This window comes from Phoenix dactylifera, chromosome 7 (genome assembly GCF_051530095.1).
Source record: "Phoenix dactylifera cultivar Ajwa chromosome 7, Ajwa_hap1_PhDact_Kaust_v1.1, whole genome shotgun sequence".
Classification (NCBI taxonomy): Eukaryota; Viridiplantae; Streptophyta; class Magnoliopsida; order Arecales; family Arecaceae; genus Phoenix; species Phoenix dactylifera.
Window position 1 is genome coordinate 27620008 of NC_143196.1, and position 8955 is coordinate 27628962.

General features: G+C 39.7%; 1 non-coding gene across 1 annotated transcript; it reads right to left on the bottom strand.

Annotated features, from left to right (window-relative positions):
* Positions 1 to 767: 767 nt before the first annotated feature.
* LOC148715299 (small nucleolar RNA R71) lies at positions 768 to 877 on the bottom strand. Its single transcript, XR_015974340.2, has one exon. It is a non-coding gene; the product is annotated as a small nucleolar RNA R71 (small nucleolar RNA).
* Positions 878 to 8955: the final 8078 nt, after the last annotated feature.

The following is an 8955-nucleotide window of genomic DNA, read 5'->3' on the forward strand; positions in this document are numbered from 1 at the left end:
ATCGTGACCCCTCCACTTACCTGGGAGCTTACCTGGTCAACTCGGTTCATTAGACCGGATTGGAGGCTTAGGTGCCCTCTTCAAACCAGTTAGGAGCTGTCTAGAAATTTAAGAAAAATATTAGAAATTGAGGTGTAATGTTTTGTTGCATGTTTGATTGTGAATAGATTTTTGTTTTAGGGTGTCGTTTTAGGTTATCTTTAGTTGGTACTTATAATTAAAAAAAAAAAGAGAGGGAAATATTTTGCATGCTAAAGTGGAATAGGGATGACACTGGTCGATTAAGTCGTACAACTTTAGATCATCCCTTAGGACATACCCCTGAAATTCTTTCTCAATATCTCATACCTTGTGAGATGGATGATTTAAATGAAGATGCGGGGAGTCACCACAATCGAGAACGAGAACCCCATGTTATGACTCTAAGACAATACCTACAACCGGCTAGGACTAGTCAGCCTTCATGCATAATTTTTTCTGATAATGTAGGACATTTTGACATCAAACCGGGGGTAATTCAATTGCTGCCCAAGTTTCATGGGTTAGAGTCCGAAAGTCCGTATCTTCATTTAAAGGATTTTGAAGAATTGAGCATTACATTTAGAGTGCCAAACATCACCGAGGATGTCCTCAAGTTGACATTGTTCCCTTTCTCTCTAAAGGATAAGGCCAAAATATGGCTAAACTCCTTGCGACCTAGATCAATAAGAACTTGGCAAGATATGCAGAGAGAATTTTTAAAGAAGTTCTTTCCCACACAAAGGACCAACTTTTTAAAAAGACATATTAGCAATTTCCAACAAAAAGATAATGAAACATTTTATGAATGTTGGGAAAGATTTAAAGACCTTCTTCTCTCATGCCCTCATCACGGGTTCGAAACTTGGAGAACCATTAGCTTCTTTTATGAAGGTTTATCTCCACAGTTGAAACAGTTTGTAGAGACCATGTGCAATGGTAGATTTTTAGAAAAACAACCTGATGAGGCATGGGAGTATTTGGATTCCCTTGCTGAGACTGCCCAACTTTGGGATAATGGGGATAGAAACAACAAGTCTTTGCCTAAGCCTACTAGCTCTGTACAGGGAGGCCTTTACAACCTCAGAACTGAGGATGATCTTCATGCTAAAATGGCAGCCCTCACTAGGAAGGTAGAAGAAATTGAGCTTAGGAAGGTTGAGCCTGTCAAGACTATAGAGCTCAGAAATGAGTGTTGTGGTATCTGCGATATGTCGGGTCATACTACTACAGATTGCCCCACCATACCGGCATTCAAGGAAGTCTTGCACGATCAAGCAAATGCTATGAACTCCTACCAAAAGCCTTATAACGATCCATACTCGAATACCTATAACCCTGGTTGGAAGAATCATCCAAACTTTAGGTGGAGAAACGATCATCCTCAACAGTCACACCATTCAGCTCCTCCACCTGCACATCCTACTTATGCACCACCACCTTCTCAGAAGCCGAATATTGAGGATACCTTGCAATCTATACAAACTTTTCTACAAGGTCAAGCTAATATCAATGCTCAAAATACTCGAAATTTTGAAGATATAAGGAACCAATTGTCAATGTTGACTACCGTCCTAAGTACCCAAGAGAAGGGTAAGCTTCCAGCTCAACCCCAACCTAACCCACAAATGCACGGTAGTAATAATACGGCTCCCTCTAGTTCGCATACAGAACATGCAAAAAAGCATTATGACTTTGCGTAATGGGAAAGTTATCGATCAGACCGTCCCATTGAGACCGCGAGTCACTTCTAATTCTGATGCTCCCAAAGTCGATGAAAGGAACAAAGAAAAAGTTGAGGTCCCAACTTCTACCGAGAAAGTTGAATGTCCTTTTCCTTCACCTTTTCCACAATGGTTAAAGCCGTTGCAAAAGCTCGAACCTAATTCTGAAATTCTTGAGCTTTTTAAACAAGTAAAGATCAACATACCTCTTCTTGATGCAATCAAACAAGTACCCTCATATGCCAAATTTTTGAAGGACTTGTGTACTGTTAAGCGTCGATTAAATGTTAAGAAGAAGGCATTTTTAACTGAAAATGTGAGTGCTATTTTGCAGCACAACATTCTCCCTAAATATAAAGATCCAGGTTGCCCAACCATCTCATGCATCATAGGCAACTTTAGGATAGAGCGAGCATTGTTAGATTTAGGGGCGAGTGTGAATTTGTTGCTATATTCTGTATATGAGCAACTTGGTTTAGGTGAGTTGAAGCCAACCTCCGTCACTTTGCAATTAGCTGACAGGTCAGTTAAAATTCCAAGGGGGATTATCGAGGATGTATTAGTCCAAGTAGACAAGTTCTACTTTTCTGTCGATTTTATTGTATTGGACACACATCCGGCTTCGAACTCACAGTCTCAGATTCCGGTCATTTTAGGACGTCCATTCCTTGCAACTTCTAATGCATTGATAAATTGTAGGAATGGCATCATGAAGCTTTCTTTTGGTAACATGACCTTAGAATTGAACATTTTTAATGTGTGCAAACAACCCAATGATCCCGAAGAGAGTAAGGAGGTTGATTGGGTTGAAACTATCGCAGAAGATTATTTGTTAGCTAAAGCAATTAACGACCCATTCAATGATAGCTTAATTGATTGGTGTCCTAATGGAACCAATGATGATGATTTGTCAGTCACACCTATTGTGGATAATCTGGATATCAAGATGGTCAATGGATAGAGACCAAAAGTAGGAGAATTTGAGAGATTGTCGCCTCGAGAGGTGAAAATAGTACTATCCCATGAGCAAGCACCCAAGCTCGAATTGAAACCCTTACCAAAGGAACTTAAGTATGCTTTTCTTGGACCCGAAGATACTTTTCCTGTAATCATCTCGTCTGGACTTGATCATACCTAAGAAAGAAAATTAATTGATGTTTTAAAGAATCATAAAGGAGCCTTAGGGTGGTCTATTGCCGATTTGAAGGAAATTAGCCCCTTAATTTGCATGCACCGGATATATTTGGAGGACAATGCCAAAACCACAAGGCAAATGCAACGAAGGTTAAATCCTACAATGAGAGATGTGGTTAAGGCAGAAGTCCTCAAGTTGCTTGACGTGGGTATTATTTACCCAATTTTCGACAGCAAGTGGGTAAGCCCTACTCAAGTCGTTCCTAAGAAATCGGGTTTGACGGTAGTAGAAAATGAACAAGGTGAACTAGTTCCAACTCGTGTCCCGACGAGTTGGCGCATGTGTGTTGACTACCGAAAGCTGAATTTGGTCACACGAAAGGATCACTTTCCTCTACCCTTCCTAGACCAAGTATTGGAGAGGGTTGCAGGGCATGATTTCTATTGTTTTCTCGATGGCTATTCGGGATATTATCAAATTGAAATTTCACCGGAAGATCAAGAGAAGACTACCTTCACTTGTCCTTTTGGCACATTTGCTTTCCGACGAATGCCATTCGGGTTGTATAATGCACCTGCAACATTCCAAAGATGCATGCTCAGCATCTTTGAAGACATGAACGAGAAATTTTTGGAAGTGTTCATGGACGACTTCTCCATTTTTGGCGACACATTTGATGATTGCCTGTCACATTTACAAGTTGTCTTAGCTCGATGTATGGAAAAGAATTTGATACTGAATTGGGAGAAATGCCACTTCATGGTGCCAAAGGGAATTGTCTTAGGACATATTGTTTCATCGAAGGGCATGGAAGTAGATAGAGCTAAGACTGATTTAATTGCTAAGCTACCTGCACCCAAGACGGTTAGAGATGTTAGATCATTTTTGGGTCACGCCGGATTTTATAGGAGGTTCATCAAGGACTTTAGTGTCATATCTCGACCATTATGTAATCTCCTATTCCTTGATACACCGTTCAATTGGACTGAAACCTGTCAGGAGGCATTCGAAAAGTTGAAGTCTATGCTTAGCACTGCACCCATCGTGCGACCACCCGATTGGTCATTACCTTTTGAGATTATGTGCGACGCTAGCGACTATGCAATAGGAGCTGTCCTAGGACAACGCAAGGATAATAAGCCATATGTCATTTACTATGCAAGCAAAACCTTAAACGATGCTCAAATGAATTACACTACCACCGAGAAGGAATTGCTTGCAGTAGTATTTGCCTTAGATAAATTTCGCTCTTATATCCTTGGTGCTCCTATTGTTATCTTCACGGACCATGCGGCACTAAAATATTTGTTGGATAAGAAAGAGGCCAAACCACGCTTAATACGATGGATACTTCTACTCCAAGAATTTGACATCACTATCAAAGATAAAAAAGGAGTAGAGAATGTGGTTGCTGACTTTATCACGATTAGTTTTTCATGATTCAGTACCACAGTTTTCCATCAAGGACTCATTTCCTGAAGAGCAGTTGTTTGCACGTTCTAGTATACCATGGTATGCAGATATTGTAAATTTTCTTGTTACAAGCCGGATGCCGGAGCATTGGGGGTCGACAGATAGAAAAATTTTCTTGCGCGAAGTAAAGAATTATTACTATGATGAACCCTATTTGTTTAAATATTGCAATGATCAAATCTTTAGACGATGCATACCGGATCATGATATACAAAGCGTACTTTTTTTCTGCCACACTGATGCTTGCGATGGACACTTTGCCTCTAAGAAAACTGCCGCAAAGGTCTTGCAATGTGGTTTCTATTGGCCTACTATGTTCAAAGATGCCCACGAGTTCTGCAGGACATGTGATCCATGTCAACGTATTGGAAGTCTAACTCGTAGGCAAATGATGCCTCTTCAACCCATTACTATTATCGAAATTTTCGATTGTTGGGGCACCGATTTTATGGGCCCATTCCCACCGTCTTTTGGATATGAGTACATTTTAGTCGGTGTCGAGTATGTATCCAAATGGGTAGAAGCTGTCGCTTGTAGGACCAATGATCACAAACCTGTCCTGAAGTTTTTAAAAGAAAATATTTTTTCACAATTTGGGATGCCTAAGATCATAATTAGTGACGGTGGAAAACACTTTTGTAATAAGCCTTTCGAGACCTTATTGAAAAAGTATGGTGTCACCCATAGAGTTGCTACCCCATATCATCCGCAAACTAGTGGCCAGGTAGAGTTAGCCAATAGGGAGATCAAGCATATTTTAGAGAAAACGGTGAACCCATTACGAAAAGATTGGTCCTTAAAACTATCAGATGCATTATGGGCCTATCGTACTGCATACAAAACCATTATTGGCATGTCCCCCTACCGGCTAGTCTATGGAAAAACATGTCATCTGCCTGTAGAAATAGAGCATAAATCGTATTGGGCAATTAGAAAATTGAATTTTGATTTACATGATGCCGGTCCAGCTAGAAAATTGCAATTGAACGAGCTTAATGAGATTCGCAGAGATGTTTATGATAATGCTAAAATTTGCAAAGAACGAATGAAGATCTTACATGATAAATCAATTTTGAAAAAATCTTTTGAACCTTTGCAAAAAGTTCTTTTATATGATTCCCGCTTACATCTGTTTCCTGGTAAGTTGCGATCAAGATGGACAGGTCCTTACATTGTAAAAACTGTTTTTCCACATGGGGCGGTAGAGATTGAGAATCCACGGGATGGTAGAATTTTTAAGGTAAATGGACACAGGTTAAAACCTTTTCTTGAGAATTTTTCAGATGAAGAGGACTCCTTTTTCTTAGGGGAGCTTTCTTATGAATGAGCTTGACGACAAAGGTATGTGTATATTAGTTAGAATTATTTTTTCTTTTATTTTTCTTCTTATTTTGTAGGTCTTCTTTTCTGGATCTCAACAGCTCAAGGTATTACTCTTCTCTCCAATATTATTTTCTCTATTGTCTTTCATATATCGTTTCTTGTATCTTTTACATTGAGGACAATGCAATGTTTAAGTTGGGGGGAGGGAAATATTTTGCAAAAAAAAAAAAAAAACTTGTTTTTGATTTATTCTATTACTTTCTTTTCTGAGCAAATACACATGTATTTTCATATTAAGTTTGTGCAACTATTAAGGCAAGGAACACATGCATACTATGACTAATCAGAGACCTATTATTAGATCCCCACACGTGTACTTAATGACAATAGGAAGGCCTCAGGAGTTCACATTTGTTAACTGCATTTTTTTTTTTAGCCTTATCCGTAAAAGAAGTACGAGTATCCTCGTTGGTACCATAAGGTTCATGATTTGGTTTTCATATAAAGATGGAGGTTGAATATCCCAGTTAGATTACTTAGGTGCCTTATGGTCCAACCTTGGTTGACTTATAGTCACGATGCAGTCACATATATAATAAAACTATCTATATGGTTCAGTCTACCTTCTCTTTTCTTGCATAATTATTATTCAAAAAAAAAAACTTTTGATGACAAGTCTGGCCTCGTGGCGTAGTCTGGTTCGAGTAATTAAGCCCGAGGGGTGTTTCACCTAATGTCTTGAGCCAACTGGATCGGGGGTCATTGGCTGAAAGCTCGCTACATGGACCTTACTAGAGCCTAATGGGGTCGGATAGCTGTAGTTGTCATGTGTGTAAAAAATAAAAAATAAAAAAAAATTGAAATAAAAAAAAATAAAAATAAAAATAAAAATAAGCATGAATAGGATTGGTCAGACTGAACCTAGTGACATGTGGTAATGACTGGTTTGACTCCATTATTTTGGACCTCTATGTACCCGGGTTATTTAGTTGGGATTGATAACTCTTTCCTTACATGCGAACCATTCTTGACAAATTTAGACAACATGTGATATTCTGAAAATTTGATGGATCAGGTTCTAATAAATTGTAGAAAACACTTGTGGACTTGAGAAGTGCACCTAAAACTCAGGCGGTGCCCTGTTGTGGTGGAGGTATTAGTACTCTGAGAAAGTCATGTGATTTGATGCACACTACACTTTTATATTTCTTGCTTTGACGGTTGCCATACTTGAAAATATATATCAATTAATTACATATGGATTTATTTTTATTAAGAATCTCATGTCATATCATTCATGATGTTTGTGGGTAACATCCCTGAAAATCCTCACGAGACAACACTCGTCCACTAGGGTAATCTAGGGTTTAACGTCTTGTTGCACGCGCTAAGTGCAATCGTGATGCCCCACAAAAGTGGGTACATATCTTAGTTTTATGTCTTTAGCCTTAATAAAAAGTCAAAGGATTGATCAACACTTTTTGTACTCTCATGTTATTGTTTACTCTGAATTGCTAGAGACTAGCAATAAGCTAGTTGGGGGGTGTGATGAGAGTACAAAAGTACGATCTACATACTACTTAAATTAGTATTATTGCCAACGGATAACGATATTATCACTAATTGAATATTATATTTTTTTGATTGGGTGCAGGTGATCAGAAATCAAAGTTACAATGCGTATTTAGTATAAATTGGGCCTAGACAAATGCATAACTTAGACCACATACGCCCAACCTCATCATGGTCTGATCAAACCCACCAATCTTCAAGCACACTTGCACTCGAGGGATATATGCCAGCCATCCTAAGGCAACACGCAATGGGACATCCGAGGGCTTAGATTTATCAAACCAAGAAGATCCGAAATGGCCACATCAGCGATCATCCCGTGATCATCGAGTCCCCTCCACGTCGTCCTCACCCGTGATGAGTTCCCGCATCAACCCGTTTGCGTTCTCATCCTGCCCGAGCCCGTGAAGCTTCTCCCGCATGATCTTCTTTCCCCCGTAATCCCAACTTCCGAAAATTGAGTCCCAGCGATCCTAGACGTTCGCAATTCACTCGTCCACGCCCCTGTCATCCGCGATCCATCCGCGTCTCCCACCGGCTCACACGTCCATCCCTTCTCAGCCTCACAACCCGATCAACGCTCCTCCACAGCAGCCGCGATCACCTCCCAAGCATCCGCCTTCCTCACTGTTTCAAAGATTCCGAGTCCGTTCTTCAGCATGTGATCCCGCGTCATAGCCGCTCCAGCCGTCCGCGATTAGCTCCTTTCCGGGCGTCCTCCAGATCTGCGGCTCGTCCATCCATGATCTCCCAGCCGTCTGCCTCCTTTTCTTCCGCCCGAGATCCCATGCTTCCGGGCCAGCGTCAGTTCATCCCAGCTTCCGCAATCAGCTCGCATTCGGGCATTCTCTAGATCCCGCGATCAACGCCCGATCCCGTGAAGCGCCGCATCAGCCGCGATCACCTCCCAGCCGTCCGCATCCTCCTCCTTTCCAACGCTCGTGAGCATCTCGGCTGGAAAGGGAGGAAGATTGTTATAAGAAGGGGCTTCGATTTGAAGAAGGGGGTGGGTTCCCACACAAAAAAAAACAGAGGAGAGCAGGTGACTGTTTTCACAAGAGAGAAGGGAAGAAAGAAAGGGAAACAGGGTATGCCCTGTTTCCGAAAAGAAAAAAAAAAAGATATAAAAGAGGAGGCTGTTTTTGTAATGGGAGGCTAGTTCCTTTGGCAAAGGGTGAAGGATGAACCCTTGTCATGTTGCTTTCATCAAGTACACTCTAAACTTGTATTCTAATTGTTTAATATCCACTGGTATGTTATGATTCTCGCATATTTATTTATTAGATAAATTAATCATGTTTTATATTTATCGATGCATGGATCGCTCTGATATTTGATTTGTCGTAGACATAACTAGCCCGATGAATGCTTAGACATTGGGCTCATATTTCAAACCATGAAATCTAAATTTTAATTTTAATTATATTAAAATTATATTACATTAAAATATATCATATTTTTAAAAATAAATCAACAAATTAAAAATTTAGTCATATAGTTTCTATTAATTGGCATATCTACAATAGTAATAAACTTGATGCCTATGTTGTCTAGGTTAAACCAAATCTATTTCAAAGGGAAACTAATTAAAATTGGAATATGATCAAATCTAGTTAGTTTCAAAGTGAACTTGCAAATGCATAGTTCTAAGTTTTTTAAATTCAATTCTTTCTAAACATAGATAATTTTGTTGTCTATACAAACTAATAG